This window comes from Leuciscus leuciscus, assembly GCF_965113295.1.
Source record: "Leuciscus leuciscus genome assembly, chromosome: 11".
Lineage (NCBI taxonomy): Eukaryota > Metazoa > Chordata > Actinopteri > Cypriniformes > Leuciscidae > Leuciscus > Leuciscus leuciscus.
This window is the reverse complement of record NC_138735.1, coordinates 15,321,029-15,344,217: the sequence shown is the minus strand read 5'-3', so window position 1 is coordinate 15,344,217 and position 23,189 is coordinate 15,321,029. Positions and strand designations below refer to the sequence as shown.

General features: G+C 42.7%; 1 protein-coding gene across 5 annotated transcripts in view; it reads left to right on the top strand.

Annotated features, from left to right (window-relative positions):
* dlgap1b (discs, large homolog-associated protein 1b) overlaps positions 1 to 23,189 on the top strand; it is a 156,910-nt gene that overhangs the window by 49,686 nt on the left and 84,035 nt on the right. For all 5 annotated transcript variants that reach the window (XM_082183316.1, XM_082183314.1, XM_082183315.1 and 2 more), the window contains one exon: positions 17,377 to 17,461. The gene's annotated coding sequence lies outside the window, so the exon portion shown is untranslated. The remainder of the gene's footprint in view (positions 1 to 17,376; positions 17,462 to 23,189) is intronic.

Below are 23,189 nucleotides of genomic sequence, written 5' to 3'. Positions count from 1 at the left end.
TTGTGTGTGTTTAGGTCAAGTTTGAGGCATAAAGTTTAACCCACGGTGACCCACATACACACTCTGCAGCTTACTGTGGATGTATGCATACTCGTATTGTCCGTGCGCTACTTTTCATTCTCCCTCTGGCTGATTCTCTTCCATCCCTCGTTCTCCTGTGTTTGATGGTGGTTCATCTCTCGGGCTTATCGACTAAAATTAAACCTTAATTAACTTGCCATTCTTCGGCCTCATGTTATTTTAACTATCCTTTTTTTTCTTCTTTTAAGTACACTCCTAAGACACACACACACACACACACACACACACACACACACACACACACACACACACACACACACACACACACACACACACACACACACACACACACACACACACACACACACACACACACACACACACACACACACACACACACACACACACACACACGTCTGGTTCACTATCTTTGTGGGGACTCCCCATAGACTTAATGGTTTTTATACAGTACAAACTGTATATTCTGTCCCCTTACACTAACCCTACCCCTAAACCTACCCATCACAGAACACTTTCTGCATTTTTACATTTTCAAAAAAATATAATTTAGTATGTTTATTTACCCATTCCCCTCATGGGGACCGCTGGCTGGTCCCCACAATGGAGGTGATCTCAGGTTTTACTATCCTTGTGGGGACATTTGGTTCCCACAATGTAATATAAATCAAACGCACACACACACACACACACACACACACACACACACACACACACACACACACACACACACACACACACACACACACACACACACACACACACACACACACAATCTTACTCTTCAAGTGAGAGAGTTCACAAGCGTGTCTCCAACTCGTCTGTGTGCATTCTGAATGGAGTCAGTTAATTGAATAATGATTGACTGTGTAGACTGGGGTGATCTCTGTAAAAGATATATTGGTATTTATGGGTGATCTTCTAGTGGGGATACTGGAAGGCTCTGGGAAGAAGTGGTTTATGTAATGGAGGAGATCCTATGCAATCAGAGATTTTATATGGATCTGTAAAAGTGTAAACTAACTACTTGATAAGCATACTGTAGCTAAATCCACAATATTCAGTCCAATGGCATAATTGTGGGTGTGATAATGCTTTTATTCAAAGGTTCAATAAACAATAAGTTAATATTGAATAACTTAGATTTTATAGAGACATATTGTCAGTTATTTAGTCGATTTTTAGCCAACGAAAACAGTTCCAAGTGAAGTAAAAGCAGAATCAAGCACCACACATCTCCAAACATCAAACACTATAGTGTTTTTTTGTTCTTTAATTAATCAGTGTTTTTGAATGAATCTTTTGAGGGAATGATTCAATGACTGACTCAGAGGGAGTGTATGAAGTGTACCTGATTGAATGATGTGTATTTAAATGAATAGCTTGAATGAATGATTCAGTGACTCACTCATAAAGACAGGTTATATTTGTAACTGAGTCATTGGTGGTAAATGAGTCATTTGAAGAAGGGTTATTATTATAGTTAAATAAAACTAAATCTAAAACCCCTCTTGTTACTTTAACTTTAACTGAAATTAAATAAAAAAGGATATATATTTAGGGCCCTATCTTACACCCGGCGCAAATGTTTTTTGCTAGTTTCAGTCCGACGCAGTTATCATTTTCACGTCCTGCGCAACGTTGTTTAAATAGCAAATGCATTTGCGCCCATTTGTGCGCCCATGGGTGTGCTGGTCTGAAAACGAGGTGTGTTCAGGCGCATTGTTGGCGCGTTGCTATTTTGAGGCAACAGAAACAGACTGTGCCATTGACCAACTGAAACCTGGTCTAAAGTCAATGGAGCAATATTTTTTTTGTTATTTAAAGAGCGCGTTAGTAATGTGCGCCCATAGGCGGGTCCACAACGCGCGTACACTCTGCTTATTAAACACACAGGGACGTGTGCACAAAAACATGCCAAATATTTAAAATAAAAGGATTACAATGTAAAAGATTATTATTATGTACATAAAGATATGGTGGGATCCGGCTTGTCCCGTTGATGATCTGCTTGCACACGAGCAGTTCCGTTTGCTCTCTGGAGACGCGTCCAGTCTTTCCACTATCAAATTCCGTAATTTAATTAGCAAATCTGCCATGGCGCGAGCGCAACTGGCATTTAAAGGGAATGGGAGATGAGACTCTGATTGGTTTAACGCACGTAAATCCCAAAACACACCCATTACTAATTATGAGAATAGGGACAATCCTTTTAGACCATGCGCCTGGCGCGCCGACTATTTTTCCCGTCGTTAAACTAGCAAAGTGGATTCGGACACACCCTAAGTGAACTTGCGTCGTGTGCTTTAGACCATGCGCTTAGATCGTTAAAATAGGGCCCTTAATCTTATTAGGGATGCACCGAAAGATGCAAAATGCCATTTTCGTTTTTTGGCCAAAAGAGAAAAAAGGATGAAAATATATGCCCCTGCGCCCCCGCAGTGTTCAGTGCTCAGGTTTCACAGGTTTTCACAGCATTTCGCAGCATTTTTTGTAACTTTGTGTAACGGAGGCCAGCTAGTAGTTGCTGTGCAAGTAAACCTCACTCCTATGATCTCAATAGGCACTCTAGCGACAGATGCTAGGGCTGCAGTCTTTAGCCTCCTTGTTAGAGTGCCTGACTCTCATGCCGGAGACCCGGGTTTGAGGCCCGCACAGAGCGGGGAGATAGGACCCGGGTGGAGGGGTTACATTTGCGCCTCCACTTCTGAAAATGCAAAAGCATTTCTCACCCTTCTTTCTTCAACTATAATTATTCTATACTATATTCTAAGCAAACATACACTTCAGAAGCATCCTGTGTTAATTTTGCTTGCTCTTTATTTCTCCTGTTTTTCTCCCACTTGTCATATATTTTCCCCACTCCCTCATTCACTCATGTATTATTACATGATGCACACAGAATTTGCATCCCGTCTGTGTGTGTGCGCGCGCGCGCAGCCACATCTCATTTTCATGCTGTGGATGTGCAAACGTCATGCTGATGTGGCCTGAATTAACATTAGTGTGCTTCAGCCCTAAAGTTCCTAAACAACAGTGGCATACCCTCGTGTGTCTCTGTGTGTAGATGTGGGTCTGTGTTTGGCCATGCACACCAGAGAAGCCATATGTGAGTGATGACAGTGTACGTGCGTGCATGTGTTTAGAGAATGCGAGGCAGTGGATCATGAACACTGGAGTGTGTTTTCTGAATGTTAATGTCTGTATATTAAACTGTATGTGAACAGAATACAATTAGCGTTGGCGCAGAACTGCTGTGATCTGTTTGTTTAATGTATGTATTTGTGTATGAGTAAGCATCTGTGTGTATATTTTTTGTGTGTCCCATTGCATTATTTTGTAGTTAAGCCTCTGGCTCAACAGATGCCCCTCTTTGAAATATTAGGGAAGGTACGTGTGTTTTTATTTGTTTGAATGTGTTAATGCAGCCTGGTCTTATTGTTAAAATGCACATATTATGCTATTTTAAAGGCTCCTGAATTTGATTTGGAGGTCTCCTACAACAGGTTTACATGCAGGTCAAAAAACACTTTCATTTTCTCATAATACCACATTTTTCAAAGATTCTCAAACGATTCGTTTGAAGATTCAGTCACTCTAAACCCCTCCTTTCCGAGAGCCTACTCTGCTCTGATTGGTCAGATGGCCCATTATGTTGTGATTGGTCTACTGCTTACTGTGCCTTTCGAAAACGAAACGCCCATTACCGTCCTGAAACCTCATCGATTGAACACACTGTAAAGACAGTATTTGCAAATGTCCACGTGCATTTTGAAAAGTGGATATTTTGGAAAGTGCTGCGGCAAGTTTTTGTGCCATCTAGGGGTTTAGAGGAAAATCAAATCAAAGGCGCCTTAAGCCCCGCTGTACCCTACTATATAGAGTTGGGCAGATGAGCCCAGATTATAAATTCATCGAGCTGAATTGTTAGGCGTGGAAAATTCTTAACAGGGATTTGCTCGTTGACTTGTTTTGCCCTGCAGGTGAGTGTTATATGAAAACAATGAATTGGCCAGTGCTAAGTGGTTAGGGTCTTTTAGATGGTTGCTAGGTAGTTGTTAGAGTGTTCTAGCTGATTAAATGTTGCTAGGGTTGTAGATGGTTGCGAAGTGGTTGTTAGGGTGTTTGTGATGGGTGCTATGGAGTTGCTAAGTGGTTGTGATGGTTGTTAAGGCATTGCTAGGAATGCCAGTGTTTTGTAAATGGTTGTTAGGCGATTGAAAGGTTGCCATTGCTAATTGGTTCCTAGAGTATTGATGGTTTTTCTAAATGGTTGCAAGGGCATTGCTAAGTTGTTGTTAGGGTGTTTGTGATGGTTTTTAGGGCATTGCTAGGTGGATGCTAAGGTTTAGTAGATGTTGCTAGGGCTTTGCTAAGCAATTGCTAGGGTAGATGTTTGCTTGGGTGTTGCTAAGTGTTTGTTAGGGTGTTTGTGATGGTTGCGGCATTACTAGGTGGATACTAGGGTTTTGTAGATGTTTGTTAGGCCATTGATTGGTAGTTGTTAATGTGTTCTAAATGGTTTCGGAGTTTTCAAGATGGTTACTAAGGTATTGCTAAGTGGTTTCAAGGTTAGGGTGTTCTTAATGTTTGCTAGAATTTTGCTAATTCTGGGGTCACACTTAACGCCTAGCTGAAACATTCTAAGACTGAACTGAACACACTTACAGACTGTTTCCAATGACTGGAGCAGATTTTAAACAGACTGAGCGCAACTGTCTCTGACTTGGCGCGTTTGGGCATGATCAGTCGTAAGTATCAAATTACATTCATAATCGGCCTTACAGTCGTTAAGTGTGTCCCAGGCTTAAGTGGTTGCTAGGAGTTGCTGGGGGTATTCTAGGGTCTCTACAGTCTCTGGTCTATGAGTTTGCTGCTTTTTTTTTGCTCTGTCACCAAGTGAAAATCATACGTCTGGTAACATTTGATGACACATAATTGTTGTGTGAACCTTGTGGTTTTAAGTTGCCCAGCTTGGTGCCTGCCAAACAAATCCACACTGGAGTGCTGAGAAAATTTCCCTTGCAAATTTCTTCAGAGTCCACTTTTTGCTTACTCAACAGTGAGCTGAGCCTTTTCCAATGTACCGGGTTCTCTTGAACCTTTTTGATACACTCAGACACACTTAAAATTGCTTAAATCCTGTAATTCTTCGACCTCAGATGTCAGAATGAAGGCTGAAAGTGCATTGTGGGACAGCCGCTGTGTCTTCCACATGAGCGCACAGCTGCCCAGTAGCACTAGTGCCCTGAAGACTACAATTATAAGAAAGAAAGCAATGGCATCTGAACAGCTTTTGTCCCCAGAGACCTGATGGATATTGGATTGTACTCCCTGAGCTGCCATGAATGTAGGTGTTCATCTGAATCACTGACAGCTGCTGATCCATCAGGAAGGATTCCATGAGTGCTGTAATTGAGCTCATCACTTGGAGAGCTTGCGAAAACCTGAGAAAAACAGAATACAGTAAATGCGCCTGTAACTGCCTTCTTGACGGTTTTGGATGACCTTTCTCTCTCTCTATTTCTTTCCTGTTTAGCCCCGGCTGGCCTAAAATCTAAATCCAGTCCCTTTTTTGTCAATAATTCACTGCCTTTTCACGGCCACTATAATCCTCTTTCGAAGGGCACAGCATAGACAATCATCAAACTTGACTGTGTATGTGTGTATGCCTGTTCATTTGTGTGTGTGTGTGCGGTTATAACCCATAATCCTCATGAATGCTGACTGTTCTAGAAATGGGTCAGTTTGTTGCAGTCGAAGAGAAAGAGGAGGTGAGAAAGAGGCAGGAACCAAAAGGGCACACATCACATTTTAGTTTTAACAAGAGAATGTTTTATAGTTTATAGAGTTTCTATTGGCCCTTTTGGTCTATAAATACTCTTAAAACACTTTTCACATTCTCACTTAATTTGTCTGCTAATAATATCCAACAGTAGACATACATCTATCACAGGAGAATTTTCTCATATTTGTATTTTTTTCCTACAATACCATAACCATTTTCACCACAGAAATAAATGGTGGTTGAAATGTCATTAGAAAGAGAAAAGAGTTTCTATTGTAACAAGACCGGGGTAGAGTTCCCTTTCAAGGGAACTCCCGTTGCGTCGAAAAGCTGACGCTATGGGAACGCTTTGCGTGATGACGTCTTGAAGCACATGTAAAATCAGTCCAATGGTGTGGCGGAACGTCAGAGGCGGGTGACGTCACGTACCAGGAAGCTATAAAAGCCGGCCCGAAACAGAAAACGAAAGCTTTCTGAGTCTTCAGTTGCGCTCTGTGTTGAATCTGTCCTTGTTATTTGGTGTTGTCTGTCTATATTATATATACATATTCAGTATGGCGAGCAAGCAGCAGTTTAGAGTGTGTGTCCATCCCTGCCCGCGTTATTTAACGGGAGGTGATACTCACACTCTTTGTGTTGTTTGTTTGGGTGAGGAGCATGCCCAGTCAGCACTCGAGGGTGGTGACTGTGTGCATTGCGACGCGCTTCCATTGCACACGCTCCGATCCCGCTTGGCTCGGTTCAATCCCGATCGCGTTCCCCAGGGCTCGGGTCCCGCCGCGGCTGAGGCTCGGCGGCGATCTCAGACCTGGGGTTCGCAAATGGATCTGTCAGTGGATGTTGAGACGGGCTCTGCCTTATCTCAGCATCAATCTGACAGATCCAGTGCCTCTCATCAGGGTGTGGAAGCACGCATTGCGGTTTCTTCCCCCCCGATAGAGGCACCAATACTGCAACTGTCCAGCTCTGAGGAGTTGGATGTTGTGAGTATTGAAGCTGAGTCTGAGGATTCGCCACCTCAGTCTCATGCGTTTGAGGAACTGCTCGATGTTATTACTAGAGCAGTTGACAGACTATCTATTGAGTGGCCAGAGGATAGGCAGGACGTTCGTTCGAAAAGTAAGCTCGACGAACGCTTCCTGCCATCTCGTACACAGCCTCAGCGAAGAAGCCTTCCGTTTTTCCCCGATCTCCACACCGAGGTGTCGAAATTGTGGGGAAAACCGGTTTCATACAGAGTGTATGCACTACAAACATCCCACTATTCTTCCATTCACAAATATAAAGAATATGGTTATGGGGAGATGCCGAAGGTGGAGGAGACGCTTGCGAGCTATCTCTCTCCAGCAACGGCATCTTCCCTGAAAGCTCCTTCACTTCCCTCTAAGCCAGTAAAATTCACATCATCTCTGGTTCATAAATCGTATGCAGCCGCTGGTCAAGCTGCAGCGTGTCTGCATACGATGTCTATTATGCAAGCCTATCAGGCAGAATTATTGGGGGATTTAGAGGAGGGCGGGGGAATTGGTCCTGACACAGTGGCTGAACTACGCAGAGCCACAGATCTGTCTCTCAGGGCCACCAAGGAGACCGCTAAATCAATCGGGCGGTCTATGGCAGCCCTGGTGGCCACTGAGAGGCATCTGTGGCTCAATTTGAGCGATATAAAAGAGAAAGAAAAGCACGTTCTCTTAGATGCTCCGGTTTCCACTGTTGGTTTATTTGGTGATGCAGTAAACAGTGCGGTAGCTAAATCTCTGGAAGCTGCTAAACAGGCAGCTGCATTACAAAAACTTCTCCCCCGCCGTTCTTTCATTGAGGCTGCTGAGCGGGAGCAGCCTCACTCCTCTAAAAAGAGCGCTGAACATCGTGCCACTCAAAAACAGAGTGTGTCCTCTCGTGCTCCCCCACAAAAATCTCGGGGACACGGAGGGCGCTCTCAAACCCAGCAGTCTTCGAGGGGTAAAACGGATCTGCGGACCGTTATTACCGCCAAGAAGGCTGCTGGGAAAAAGTCCTGATGTCTGAGGGCTCAGGACAAATGAGGGTAGTCCCCCCGAAGCAGAGCGGTTAACACCTCTTTTCACGGTGCCCGTCTCTCTTCGGTGCCCTCAGGGGACCGTTCTGCCAACCCTGCCACCTCTGGTGTTACAGGGCGCAGCGGTCTCCGGCGAGCACATATCTCAAGGTCCACCCGGAAACGTAGTGGCCTCGGGATGCCCGCCCCCTCTGAGGAGGGTGCTAGAGCAGTCTGTTTGGTCGTTCCCTGCCGGTGCGCCGTTACAGGGCGACGAACCGACTACTCAACAGCAGGAGAAAAATACGGTGCCGTCTCTCTTCGGTGCCCTCAGGGGACCGTTCTGCCAACCCTGCCGCCTCCGGTGTTACAGGGCGCAGCGGTCTCCGGCGAGCACATATCTCAAGGTCCACCCGGAAACGTAGTGGCCTCGGGATGCCCGCCCCCTCTGAGGAGGGTGCTGGAGCAGTCTGTTTGGTCGTTCCCTGCCGGTGCGCCGTTACAGGGCGACGAACCGACTACTCAACAGCAACAAAATCCAGAAACCAGTCTCGAGAGACTGGTACCTCTAGTAGAATCTTTGACAGCGTGGAAGCTACTGTCAAATGTTTCTCGTTGGGTCCTGCAGACCGTGGAAAAAGGGTATTAGATACAATTCTATTAACGCCCACCGCGGTTTATGGGGGTCCTGCCCACAGTGGTGGGCCCCGAGCAGGTTCTGGTTATGGAACAGGAAGTAAACACTCTGTTAGAGAAAGGGGCCATAGAATATGTACCCCCCTCCAACAGGGAAACCGGGTTTTACAACCGGTACTTCATAGTTCCAAAAAAGGACGGGGGATTGCGTCCCATTTTAGATCTTCGAGTTCTGTACGAGTACATGCAGCTCAAGTTCAAAATGTTAACCTCGAGTTCTTCCATTCGGCCTGGCTTTATCACCCCGCACTTTCACCAAATGCGTGGATGCAGCTCTGGCGCTCTTGCGCCTTCAGGGTATTCGCATAATGAACTACATCGACGATTGGTTGATTTTAGCTCAGTCGCATTAGATGGCGGTTCAACATCGAGATGTTGTTCTCGCCCATATGAAAGAGTTGGGGTTACGGCTGAACGCCAAGAAGAGTGTGCTTTCTCCATTTTAGAGGACCACTTTTTTAGGCGTGGTTTGGGATTCAGTGTCGATGCAGGCGCGCCTGTCATCGCCACGCTTCGATTCCATCCTGGCAGCTGTGAGAAGTGTAAAGCTAGGCCAGCTACTCACTGTCAAACAGTTCCAGAGACTGTTGGGTCTCATGGCAGCAGCTTCCAACGGGATACCTTTTGGACTGCTGCACATGAGGCCCCTGCAGTGGTGGCTCAGGACCAGAGGGTTTTTCCCCGAGGGGCAACCCATTTCGCACAATCAAGGTCACGCGGTGATGCCTACGTGCCTTGGTTATGTGGAAGAAACCTTGGTTCCTGTCCCAGGGCCCAGTGCTGGGAGCTCCTTGTCGTCGCAAACTGCTAACGACGGATGCTTCCCTCACGGGTTGGGGAGCGATCCTGAGGGTCGCTCATCTCAAGGTCTGTGGGAAGACCATCATCGTTCCTGGCATTCTATAGCCTAGAGATGTTAGCTGTCTTCCGGGCTCTGAGGAGCTTTATCACAGGTCTCAGGGGACACCATGTGTAGTACATACGGACAACACGTCGGTAGTCGCCTATATCAAGGGGGTTTGCGCTGGCATGCCATATCCTCTTGTGGTCCCAGGGGAAGTTGCTGTCACTCAAGGCAGCCTACATCCCCGGGGTCCAGAATATAGGAGCAGACACTCTGTCGAGACAGGGGCCGAGGCCCGGGGAATGGTGGCTCCACCCCCGAGGTGGTGGAGCTGATATGGAAATTATAAGTGGATCTGTTTGCGTCTCGAGAGACGTCTCACTGTCCACTTTGGTTCTCCTTCACGCATCCAGCTCCTCTGGGACTGGATGCTATGGTACAGACGTGGCCGAGGCTACGTCTGTACGCCTTTCCCCCAGTTGCTCTGCTCCCGGGAGTTCTGGAAAGAGTTCGCAGGGACCGGGTTTGCCTGCTTTTTATAGCCCCGCGCTGGCCGGGCAGAGTATGGTTTCCCGATCTTGTGTCCCTCCTCGACGGGCATCCTCTGGAGTTACCCGTCAGGAGGGACCTTCTGTCCCAGGCAGAGGGCTCGATATTTCACCCTCGGCCAGAACTGTGGAACCTGTGGGCTTGGCCTCTGAGGGGGCCCAGCTCATAGAGTCAGGTCTCTCAACCGAGGTTGTTGAGACCATTCTACAGTCCAGAGCTCCCTCCACGAGGAAACTTTATGCCCTGAAGTGGAGAGTATTCACTTCTTGGTGTAGTGACCGTCGGTTGGACCCAGTCCACTGCCCAATTGGTACAGTGCTGGAGTTCCTGCAGGAACGGTTCACTGCAGGTCTGACCCCGTCCACTTTAAAGGTCTATGTGGCGGCCATAGGTGCTTACCACAGTCCTTTGGGTGGAATGTCTGTGGGGAAAGACCCCTTGGTATCTCGTTTCCTTCGTGGCACTTGGAGGTCCTCCTCCCTTTCGAAATCGGACCAGGAGGCGAATAATTTGCTTTGCCCTGTTCGGGCGTTAGACGCGTATGTCCACAGAGCTGCCCTGTGGCGTAAAAGTGACTTTTGCTCCCCTAACAAGGGAGGTCCAGTGTCTAAGCAAAGGATGAGCAAGTGGGTGGTTGAGACTATCTCACTGGCTTATGAGGCGGCTGGACAGCCTTCTCCTTTGGCTGTCCGGTCGCTCTCTACTAGGAGTATGGCGGCCTCTAAGGCCCTTATATCAGGAGTATCGTTACAGGACGTCTGTGATGCGGCAGGCTGGTCCTCACCGCACACCTTCGTCAGGTTCTACTCTCTGGATTTAGACTCTACTCTAGGGTCTCATGTTTTGTCTTCTTAGTGCTGCTCACATGATTACACACAGGACAGACATTTGTAGCTATGGAGGCGTTGGTATAGACGTTCCCATAGCGTCAGCTTTTCGACGCAACGGGAGTTCCCTTGAAAGGGAACGCCTCGGTTACGACTGTAACCTCGGTTCCCTGAAGAGGGAACGAGCGTTGCGTCGCCTTGCCATATCTCCTTCATGCCTGTCAGCGCGACTTCAGACTTTACGAAGCTTTCGTTTTCTGTTTCGGGCCGGCTTTTATAGCTTCCTGGTACGTGACGTCACCCGCCTCTGACGTTCCGCCACACCATTGGACTGATTTTACATGTGCTTCAAGACGTCATCACGCAAAGCGTTCCCATAGCGTCAGCTTTTCGACGCAACGCTCGTTCCCTCTTCAGGGAACCGAGGTTACAGTCGTAACCGAGGCGTTTCTAATTGTAACAGACCGGGGTGGGTCTTAATAAGTCTGACTTCTTCTCTTTCCGTTTCGAGCAATTGATTGATTTATGTTGTTAAAGTAAGGTGAATTTAATCCTTTGCTTTTCAAAGACACTGTTGTCTCATTGTTAACCAAATACACTTTTGAAAACACTTCATTTGTGGCAATTTTTTTTTTTTGCTTTGGTGGAAATGTGTGAAGGAATTGATGAATAATAATTAATTTTCACAATAAATATTGAAATTGTTTATTTAATTCTTTGTTTAGATTAAAATGTGTTTATGGTGTATTTTTCTTTTTCAAGATGGCACAAGGGGAAAAAAGTTTGTAAACGCATTGCAAAATCCATAGTTTTTGATATTTTCTGACTGCGCCAAGTTGTTCTGGTAGAATTACATTAGTATATACTGTAGCTCAGTGTCTTGGTTTCTTGTTTCTGTCGAACTGCAGAGGTTGAGTATGCTGATGCATGTTAAAGTGGACAACTCAAGTATTCAACTTGATCGTGAAGATAACACCATAGCACTGTAGATTTCAGATAAGACGTCTTGTTGTTTCCTGTCATACTATCCTCCCAGCACTCTCTCTTTCTTTCCCATCTCTCTTTCTGTATGTTTTGCATAGGTCACAGCCAATTTCTCCACTCTTTTTTAATCCTTATTTTTGCATAATGATGCATAATTCATGAGGAGCTTGTGAATATGAATGAGTGTGGCAGTGTCATGTCATAGAAGTGAGTTTTTAAGCGGAGTCATAAGGGTCACTAATGCAGCGAACACCTCTAAAGACACGACTGTCTCCAAACATGCCAACTGAAACTCAATCTTCACTTTAGTCTGAGGGTAATCTAAGGTTCATTCGCAATCCTCATTAAATGCACATTATTTGAAAGTGTATTAGTTTTCCCGTTCTACCTCAGGGGTCAGGATGAGGGTGTACGTGGAAAAGAACAGATGTGTGATTGAAGAAGTTGATGACTTTAGAGATTGTATCTATTCAAAAACTTATTTTCCAACAATATATATTCACTAAAGTTGAAGTGTGACAACTAGTGTATGAAGTAAGCTAATATTCCATTATTGTGAGAACAGTATTTGCACAGTCCTCTTGCAAAGCACAATGGTTTGTGGGCGATATTAGCACAGATGCACACTTTGAAAACCCACAGAGAACTGAATGCCATCTGGGCACTTTTGACATACTATTTCCAACGTACAATGGAACATACTAATCCTAATCTCACTGACTGTCCTAGATGGTATAGTATCTCGCCTTTTGAAAATTATTTCACTTCAACTCTTGTATCAGCATTTCTGTATTTCTCTTATTTATTAAGTGGATTGTGCATATATCCTCAACATATTTTCCCAGGCATCAGGTGCAGCCTGACCTTCAATATATTTATGACTTAAGGTCTGTTTAGGCTGTCATGCGTTCATCTTCAGCCACATTTGTGACCATCAGCCACCTAGTGTGTATAATAGCCATATGCATATAATAGGTGTTCAACTTTCCATGCATACCATGTGTTGTTGATGTTGATTGAACTTGTGAGAGCCCACAGCATGCTGACGGGGAGGCGTGAAGCTGGAGTGGATGATGTGTCCCAGCTGAGCGTGAAATTGAAATTGCTCCAAACAGCAGAGGGAAAAAGAGAGTGAGAAAGACGGATGGATGGATGGATGGATGGATAGATAGATAGTCAGTCCTTAAAGTTCCCTTCCTTAAATATAACAAAAACTGAGACCCCGTTTGTGTGTGAGGGTTCACAAGAGAGTGGAAGGAGAGCAGCACATATAAGCAAACAGCTATTGTTAATGCAGATTGGTTGGGAGATATTTAATAAAGTACACCTTGTAACTGTGTTATTTTACTCTTGTAACAGTGTTATTTTACTCTGGCGCATGGTTTTCATATTCACCACATTGCCCGTATACTCCTGCGCCATAGCAATGTAATCAGCAAGTTGATAGACTATGAATCAATGGAAGTGATTATCAGATGGTTCCGATAAGTGACTGTTTGTTTGGAGTATTCAAAAACTAAAAGTTTTTTGCATCTGTATTTGACCTCGAGGCATATAAGTTCCCTCGTCTCCTTAGTGAACCCAGGTTAGAAACCACTGTGTCAGGCTGAAAGCTTACATTGCTATTTTGAACTGATAATCAGAACAAAAAGCAGCCCTACAACCACTATATCCACAATCCTCTACAAGTGCTGCCAACACTTCCTCCTTACTTAAACCACCATCTGTTTAACTCACTCTCTATCTCACCTTGTGAAAACCAAACATCCACCATTTGAAGCTGTTGTCATTCGTTGTTACATATTTTACATATTTTATAGGTTAAGCTTCATTATGAAACATGCAAATTAAACACTGAAAAATGTAATGTTTAAATTAAAAGTAAGCAATATCACAACAAATAAAAACAATGTGAAGATAATCACATCTATGTTAAGAACCGCAGTTGGTTTTTATAGTTTTTCCCAATATAGTTAGTTGCTAAAGAAGCCAAAGCATCAATGTGACAGCCGTTCTGGAACAGTATACGATCTACAGAGAGTTGACACCACTCAAAGCGTTCTGGTCCACTCCAGTTCCACTCAGGGTTTTCCATTTCACATTTCCTATCCACCTTATTTTTTTATGTAAAAGCTGGCGCAGCCATTTGTAACATGAATGTACAAAGCTTATGGTGTCATTCGCTTCTAGTTATTTTAAGTTACACAAAAATAGTCTGATATGCTGCTTGATATTGCAAACTGGTATTTGTTAAAGTTAAATCAAGCTTTTAATGTTGTTTATATGTCTATGTGGTGTTTTGAATATGCTTTAAGTCAAACCATATACAAATGCATAAGTCAACACCATTGCTGAGTATTTTCCCCTCAAAACTGCAGTGAACCAAAAAACGCGGTTTGAAATCGTTGGTGTTTCTGACGTCACAAACTGCCTTGTAACCAATCAGGTCAACGTGTGATCGTCAACGAGTGGATCTCTGAGTTGGTGTGAGTGAGTGGAGGCGGGGCTAATTTGCATATTCATAGAACCGCGTATACTAAATGAGGCAAGAATTCTTAGGATTCAAGGATTAGAGTTACATTCAAGCTATGAAGAATTCAAGAATTCAAGCTATTTAAGGCATGAAGAATTATGGAAAAAAAACGTTGGTGATCAAAGATGAGTTTTAAGGGATAAAATGATTGACTACATCTTGACTATTATCTTAATAATAAACACAATAAAAGAACAATAAAGTTCATAATGCAAATAGTTGTACTGTTTATCGTACTTTGTCATTCTGCTCATCTAATGAATCAGAAGTCTCGCACATTCACAGAAAATAGATGACTTCCGCATTGCAAAATAGGGTGGATGGTAAGATAAAACACTGAGGCTCCGACGTTCAAAAAGAAAAAAGTCCATTCCTCACTCCACTTTGGCCCGGTCCCATATGGCACACTTCATATGCATTTACGGTTTTGTGGACTTTTAATGGCCGCCACATGTAGTGTATATTGAGAAATAAACATAAACGTTTATTAATGGGTCTCCCATTTGTCATTTTAGGTCTCATAAGGGTGCTCACGAACATCCCCTTTCCGCTTGAAATGAGCCCTCGATGCGCACTTTTGCCAACCCCGCATTGAAGCGAGCTCCGCAGGAGATTTCTTACCGACAGTCAAAGTGACATTACATCACGTTAGTACAGACTTGGAGGAAGACTGTAAGTGTTTAGGGAGCCATTTGGGACAGGGCCTTCCACTCTGCTCACATATTTTGGTCTGGACTGCAGTGAACGATTGATTAAAGCCAATCAGCTTAGAGGACGGGAAGAAACTTATATAATTTCCCGTTCGTATATCACTGCAGGTGGTACCGGGGACTTAAGCTGCACGTATGCTCAGTCTGGAGCTTGAACTCAAGAACAGTGTCTTTCAAGGGATTTAGATAGGCATAAAATGAAAGGTTCACACTAGTTCTTTCCTGGATGGTGTATTCTCCCTTTTTCTGTCTGCCTATCGCTTTCATGTTTTTTACCCCTCACTTCTGTCCCTGGCGAGAGCATTTGGAAGCTGAACTGTCAGTTTGTTGCTTTGATTTTCTCAGTGTGCAAGCCTAGCCCACAGACAGTCTTCTGCTGTGCTCACAAACACACACACACACATGAATACTACATGAATAAATAGAGCACCAAACCGCTGAAATTGCTCAAATGTTCAAAGCTACGTGAATTTATTCATGGTCGACTCGGCTGTGTGAACAGCTTTAGGTCAATGAAAAACGGCTTTGCTTCAATGCCTGAAAGCGGAGCAAGTCAAGATGTAAAAATCTTAACATCTCATCTTTTGGTTATACTAGTAAAAGCGTACACAAACACATACAGTCACACATATTCAAAATAAGGTCCTTAGTACCCGCAGAGAGCCTCATAAATCATTTAATTGTTATATAAATCATTGTAATGGTGTGTGTGCAGGGGCGTAGCAAATGTCTGAAGGGGACAGAATATGCACCAAAACTCGCTTATGGCTTGTTATCTTATTTGTTCCTACTTGTATTGCCATGAGCAAATTATGTTTTAGGCAATAAATACTGATATAAATTATAGTTAGAGTATAGACTACAGTATAAAGTAGTGTATGTCGTTTTTATTATAAATTATATTTGTATAGTAAAAAATTGCCTTATTACATTATACACTACCGTTCAAACTTTTTGGGTTTGTGAAAGAGGTCTCTTATGCTCACATGTGTATATTTGATCAAAAATACAGTAAAAAAGTATTATTGAAAAAGGTTCCTTTAAAAGGGGTCATGAACTGAGAAATCAAATTTTACTTGAGCTTTTGACATATTATGAGATAATCAGAATATCCTATAAGTTTCAAAACAGAAAACTTCCTTGTTAGTCCAAAAACAGCCTTTTTTTGTAATCAAGCCCAGAGCACGACTCATTGGCTATGTGTTTACACGCAACCAAATAATCCGTTAGTAATCGGATTGACGGCTCAATCGGACTGAAAAGCCCTCATGTGGGCCTAAATACCTTAATCGATCCGATTGAGCTCGATCCGAATGAAATTTCGATTGGATTGAAAGGGGTGGTTTATTCCTTTTCTAATCCGTTCGAGAGAACATGTAAACACTTGATCGGATTGAAAACCGAAACTGAAAGGACTGCACATAGCGTAATGGCGTATGACGCGCCGAACAAGCTGTTCTTCCTGTTGAATAAAGTAAATAAGTGTCCCATCATTCTAAAAATCTCCTTTCACTCAGCGTCTGTGAAGTAAAAGCAAGGCAACGTCCCACCAGTCCTTGTTTCGGATTCTCATCCACAGACGACTTTTTGGGTGTGGGGAGGGGCATTTGCTAAGCGGACCACAGCGGTTATATGCTCATTGTCTCCAAATTATGACCAGAAATAGATAAATATTAATTAACCGAAATTATGATTCTGATGGAATTTCAACATTGAATCAATGTCACGGAGCAAATTCTGTATATTCGTGCAGTGTGTGCATGTCAAAAAATATATTCCGATTTGAAGCTTGTGACATATAAACGTGCTCATCAACTCGATCACATTTTAGTATTCATGTAAACACTACATTCAAATTCATCAATCGGAATGAATACAGTCCAATTGAAAAAAAAGTGATTGTGGAATGTGTCTATAATAGATGAAAGAAAAGAACGCCTCTGCAGAAAAAAATTAACGCCTACTTCATCATTGCAACGTTGGCCCCGCCCACTGGCATGTTAGCTAGATGAGGCCGAGAGAAGAGCAATACAGGATCACTGGTCCAAAAATAACACTACCTTCCTAAGGATCCTAATGCTAGGAATGTGGTTATTTGTTTTCAACAATGTGAATGTCTCAGTTGAGCATTATTTATTTGTATTGGGTACATTTAACTGTGGATTCTTTGGCAAATCAGTTGTAATTTTGGCGCAGGCTTTGCCTGAATTCATCAGACACAATGACTTTACCAATTGGCGATCGTATAGAAACGTAATGTCTACATTCAGATGATCCACAATTGCTAGCTGAAAAACATTGAGGACACATCCCTCATACATATTTTACCTTCAAAATAACTTTTCACATGGGGTCTCATGCATTTTGTGCTCTGTTTTTTCTATTTCAGTGCGACAGACGTCCTGCATGGAGGACATGAGGAAAGAATTAAACACAACGAGGAAAAGGATGAGTAAAAAGAGAGAATAAATCAGGTGAGTTTGTGGATGTGTTTCAGTCTCCTCTGAAGAGTGCGTTTCCCAAAGAATCAGCCATTCTTTTCATTGTCAAAATTCTGTTTTTAATCTTTTTAATCTTTCATCCTTTATGTTCATGAAAGTGAAATAATAATGTAATTATGCAAACTTTCAATTTGAGTCAGAAGAAGATTACATATTTTTTATTGTATTTTTTGTAGTGATCTTTATTATTAATAATATTATGTTATTTATATTATATTAGGTTTAATTTGTTTTCAAGTTAACTACATTGGATAACATAAATAACATAACAATACTTCTACAGCATTAATTAATATTAGTCTACGTTAATAAAAAAAAAATTGTAATCTTTTTTTTTTATCAAAAGTTATCTGTTAATATTAGTTAATGCACTGTAAACTAACATGAACAACAATAGTTTTTACTAATTAACTTTAATTAATAAATGCTTAAAAAATACTGCTCATTGTTAGTTCATGTTAGCTAATGCATTTTCTAGTGTTAACAAATGGGACCTTGCTGTAAATTGTTACCATTATATTTGCTTTTTTATGTTAGCTATTTAAACAATAAAAGAATGCAGGACAAGAGCATATTCCAAGACTTTCATAAAGACGTTATACAGCGATGTTGTTGATAAAAAACAGACATGTTTTAATGCGTGACCTTGTAATTGTCCCGCAGGTAATTGAGTGGTCAGTGTCTCAATGTCTAATGGATCTGCTGCCTGAATTAGTAATCACGATATTGCGATTCATGTCATGTGGGAAATAGAGAGTGGAGTGAAACTAAGTTTAACCAATGAGTTGTTCTTAGACTGCAGAAGCTGCTTGGTGTAAGGCAGTGGTTCTCAGCTGGTTTGGCCACGGGACCCACATTTTCCCTTAGTCATCAAGCCACGACCCACTTTATTAGGAATTATATATAGGTTCTATTAATACAATAAGGTTAGTAAGTTGGTATGGGCCACCACAGTCATTTAAAATATACAAAATAACACAAAGTGAAAATAAGGTGGCATTTTGGGGTTATGAAAACAACAGTTCCCAGCTAACACATGACGTACCAGTTATGTGATTTATTGGTACTTTACTTTTATTTCATGACTTACTAATTGACAACGTAACTATGACGTTGCATGCACGTAATTTCTTTTGCGCTTTCGAAGTGATACAGCGTGCGTCGCCACATTTGCGAGTGCAATTGTAAAATGCGCGCTACGAGCACAGTATAATTCCTGACAGGACAGGAACGTTTCTTTTTCTGAGGTGAGAGACTTTTTATTTCTTAACAAGCTATGAAAAAATAACGTTAGAACAGTGTTTCTCAACCTCTCCTGCAGGGACCCCCTGACAGGCCATGTTTCTGTTTTAACCCTGAAATGGCACACCTGATTCAATTAATGAGTATTTATTAGAGTAGGAAGAGTAGGAATTAGTCAATTAATCAATTAGTCAACTACTCATTAAGCCTTTAATTAATTGAATCAGGTGTGCCATTTCAGGGTTAAAACAGAAACATGGCCTGTCAGGGGGTCCCTGCAGGAGAGGTTGAGAACCACTGCGTTAGAATAATGAAATTGACATAGCCTGACAACATCTCCGCAGATAATAAATCGGGCGTTTTTCTCAGGCACACTTTACTGCGTCTGACAGAAGAGTCAACAGCTTTCACGCACATCTTTCTAAATAAAAATCAAAGTCTAGCAACAAAAAAAAAATCTGAATTACGTTTTTTGTTGTTGATGTTGTTTCTTTGACTGCTCACACCACAACCCACTCAGAACAGTCTTGCGACCCACCAGTTGAGAAACCAGTTGTTTTTGGACTAACAAGGAAGTTTTCAGTTTTGAAACTTACAGGATATTCTGATTACCTCTTAATATGTCAAAAGCTCAAGGAAAATTTGATTTCTCAGTTCATGACCCATTTTAAAGGGACTTTGAATATTACTTTTTTACTGTATTTTTGATCAAATATACACGTGAGCATAAGAGACTTCTTTCACTAACCCAAAAAGTTTGATCGGCAGTGTATAATGTAATAAGGTATTTTGTACTATATAAGTATAATTTATAATTAAAACTGGTGTAAGGAGTATGTGTGTGTGTGTACAGTGGGGAGAACAAGTATTTGATACACTGCAGATTTTGCAGGTTTTCCTACTTACAAAGCATGTAGAGGTCTGTAATTTTTATCAGAGGTACACTTCAACTAAACAGAATCTAAAACAAAAATGTATTGCATGACATAAGTATTTGATCACCTACCAACCAGTAAGAATTCCGGCTCTCACAGACCTGTTAGTTTTTCTTTAAGAAGCCCTCCTGTTCTCCACTCATTACCTGTATTAACTGCACCTGTTTGAACTTGTTACCTGTATAAAAGACACCTGTCCACACACTCAATCAAACATACTCCAACCTCTCCACAATGGCCAAGACCAGAGAGCTGTGTAAGGACATCAGGGACAAAATTGTAGACCTGCACAAGGCTGGAATGGGCTACAGGACAATAGGCAAACAGCTTGGTGAGAAGGCAAGAACTGTTGGCGCAATTTTTAGAAAATGGAAGAAGTTCAAGATGACGGTCAATCTCCCTCGGTCTGGGGCACCATGCAAGATCTCACCTCGTGGGGCATCAATGTAGTGTTGTCAAAAATATCGATATTTCGATAAATATCGATACTGAACGATACCAATACTAATTTCCCGTAGTATCGATACTAGCCGAGCTGTCACTTTCACTTCTCTCCAAAGGCGCGTTGACAAACACCACACACGCACTCCTCTCATTCGCTCTGATTAAATAACAAAAGTGAAGTGAATGGGGCCGATCACACCTGACGCGTTTTTTGCAGTGAGAGGTGCCTGGTTTCAATTGGTTTCCAGCGAGTGTTCTGCGCGCTGTTTATTCGCCTGCTGCATCTCGCGGGCCTTCCGTTTTAATGATGAAAGCTAGTTGCTTGAACGCCCGGAGAGTGCGATGATGGAGGATAAACTTGTGGTGCTCTCGCAGGTTACCAGGAGCTTAACGCCTTCACGAACCGCAACTACCACAATGTTAACAGAAAGTAAATAAAGTTAATAAAAGGCTGATTTGACGTTTACTTGACTGACAGGACAGCTGTTTCAGTGGTTGCCGAGCAACATAACAAACGCAGCGCACTGCTCGTCCTGTGTGATGGTAAGTGCAGCTGTGTGCCTCGCGTTTTCGAACCTGAAAAACGCGTTAGGTGTGATCGGGGCCTAATATGGCAAAGCACCTGAAAGACCGACACCCGGATCTATATAAATAATTGCGAGAGGTTGGTAACTCTTCTCATTTTAACATTTCTGAAACATTAACCAAGATGGCCTTTGTTGTTGATATGAGTGTGTGTTGTCTCGTTTTTTCACCGTAATTCTTAAATTTAATATAATCTGACTGAGGAATCTTAGACAAGTAAATATTTTAACTGTGGTCAAATGTAAATTAACTTGTGCTTATTTAACTTTATTCAAAAAATTATTATTTAATTCTGCAATTTGCCTTCATTAGCGATTATCATCAATTTGATTACACAGATACTAATTAAACTAAACTGAGCTAGACAATGACATCTCTGAATTCAATAATGAAATGCCTTTAACTGAAAATTGAATGTTTCATTTTATTATTATGCATTACTGACACTCTATCCTCCAATTTGATACTGTTAAGTGCTTTGACACAATCTGTATTGTTAAAAGCACTATATAAATAAAGGTGCTTGCCTTGATGTCGATCCAGTGAGCATGTTTTCGCGTGTGATGCACGTTTGCGTTTAAATCTGTTCATCAAATAAATGTATTAACCAGCATCTAGCTTTTGAACCAGTGCACTACCTCAGGACATTTTCGTTCATGTAAAATATCCCTCATTTTCATGTTCTAGACTTGTTATATTTAGCTTTAAATAAATAAAAAATACCCCTTAATATTGTGGCAGTTTTTTTCTCCGTGGTATCGAAAATGGTATCGAATATCGATATTTTTCAAGGTATCGTATTGAAGTTAGAAATTCTAGTATCGTGACAACACTACATCAATGATCATGAGGAAGGTGAGGGATCAGCCCAGAACTACACAGCAGGACCTGGTCAATGACCTGAAGAGAGCTGGGACCACAGTCTCAAAGAAAACCATTAGTAACACACTACGCCGTCATGGATTAAAATCCTGCAGCGCACGCAAGGTCTCCCTGCTCAAGCCAGCGCATGTCCAGGCCCGTCTGAAGTTTGCCAATGACCATATGGATGATCCAGAGGAGGAATGGGAGAAGGTCATGTGGTCTGATGAGACAAAAATAGAGCTTTTTGGTCTAAACTCCACTCGCCATGTTTGGAGGAAGAAGAAGGATGAGTACAACTCCAAGAACACCATCCCAACCGTGAAGCATGGAGGTGGAAACATCATTCTTTGGGGATGCTTTTCTGCAAAGGGGACAGGACGACTGCACCGTATTGAGGGGAGGATGGATGGGGCCATGTATCGCGAGATCTTGGCCAACAACCTCCTTCCCTCAGTAAGAGCATTGAAGATGGGTCGTGGCTGGGTCTTCCAGCATGACAACGACCCGAAACACACAGCCAGGGCAACTAAGGAGTGGCTCCGTAAGAAGCATCTCAAGGTCCTGGAGTGGCCTAGCCAGTCTCCAGACCTGAACCCAATAGAAAATCTTTGAAGGGAGCTGAAAGTCCGTATTGCCCAACGACAGCCCCGAAACCTGAAGGATCTGGAGAAGGTCTGTATGGAGGAGTGGGCCAAAATCCCTGCTGCAGTGTGTGCAAACCTGGTCAAGAACAACAGGAAACATATGATCTCTGTAATTGCAAACAAAAGTTCTGCTTTTAGTTATAAGTATGCAAATACTTATGTCATGCAATAAAATGCAAATTACTTATTTAAAAATCATTTTTGTTTTAGATTCCGTCTGTCACAGTTGAAGTGTACCTATGATAAAAATGACAGACCTCTACATGCTTTGTAAGTAGGAAAACCTGCAAAATCGGCAGTGTATCAAATACTTGTTCTCCCCACTGTATACACTGAACAAAACCAGTCAGTATTTGGTGTGACCACCATTTGCCTCACGCAGTGCAACACATCTATTTGCATAGAGTTGATCAGGTTGTTGATTGTGGCCTGTGGAATGTTGGTCCACTCCTCTTCAATGGCTGTGCGAAGTTGCTGGATATTGGCAGGACCTGGAACACGCTGTCCTATACGCCGATCCAGAGCATCCCAAACATGCTCAATGGGTGACATGTCCGGTGAGTATGCTGGCCATGCAAGAACTGGGATGTTTTCAGCTTCCAGGAATTATGTACAGATCCTTGCAACATGAGGCCGTGCATTATCATGCTGCAACATGAGGTGATGGTCGTTGATGAATGGCACAACAGTGGGCCTCAGGATCTCGTCACGGTATTTCTGTGCATTCAAAATGCCATCAAAAAAATGCACCTGTGTTCGTTGTCCATAACAAATGCCTGCCCATACCATAACCCCACCGCCACCATGGGCCACTCGATCCACAAGGTTGACATCAGCAAACCGCTCACCCACACAACGCCATACACACTGTCTGCCATCTGCCCTGTACAGTGAAAACCGGGATTCATCCATGAAGAGAACACCTCTACAAAGTGCCAGACGCCATTGAATGTGAGCTTTTGCCCATTCAATTCAAACCGACTGTTG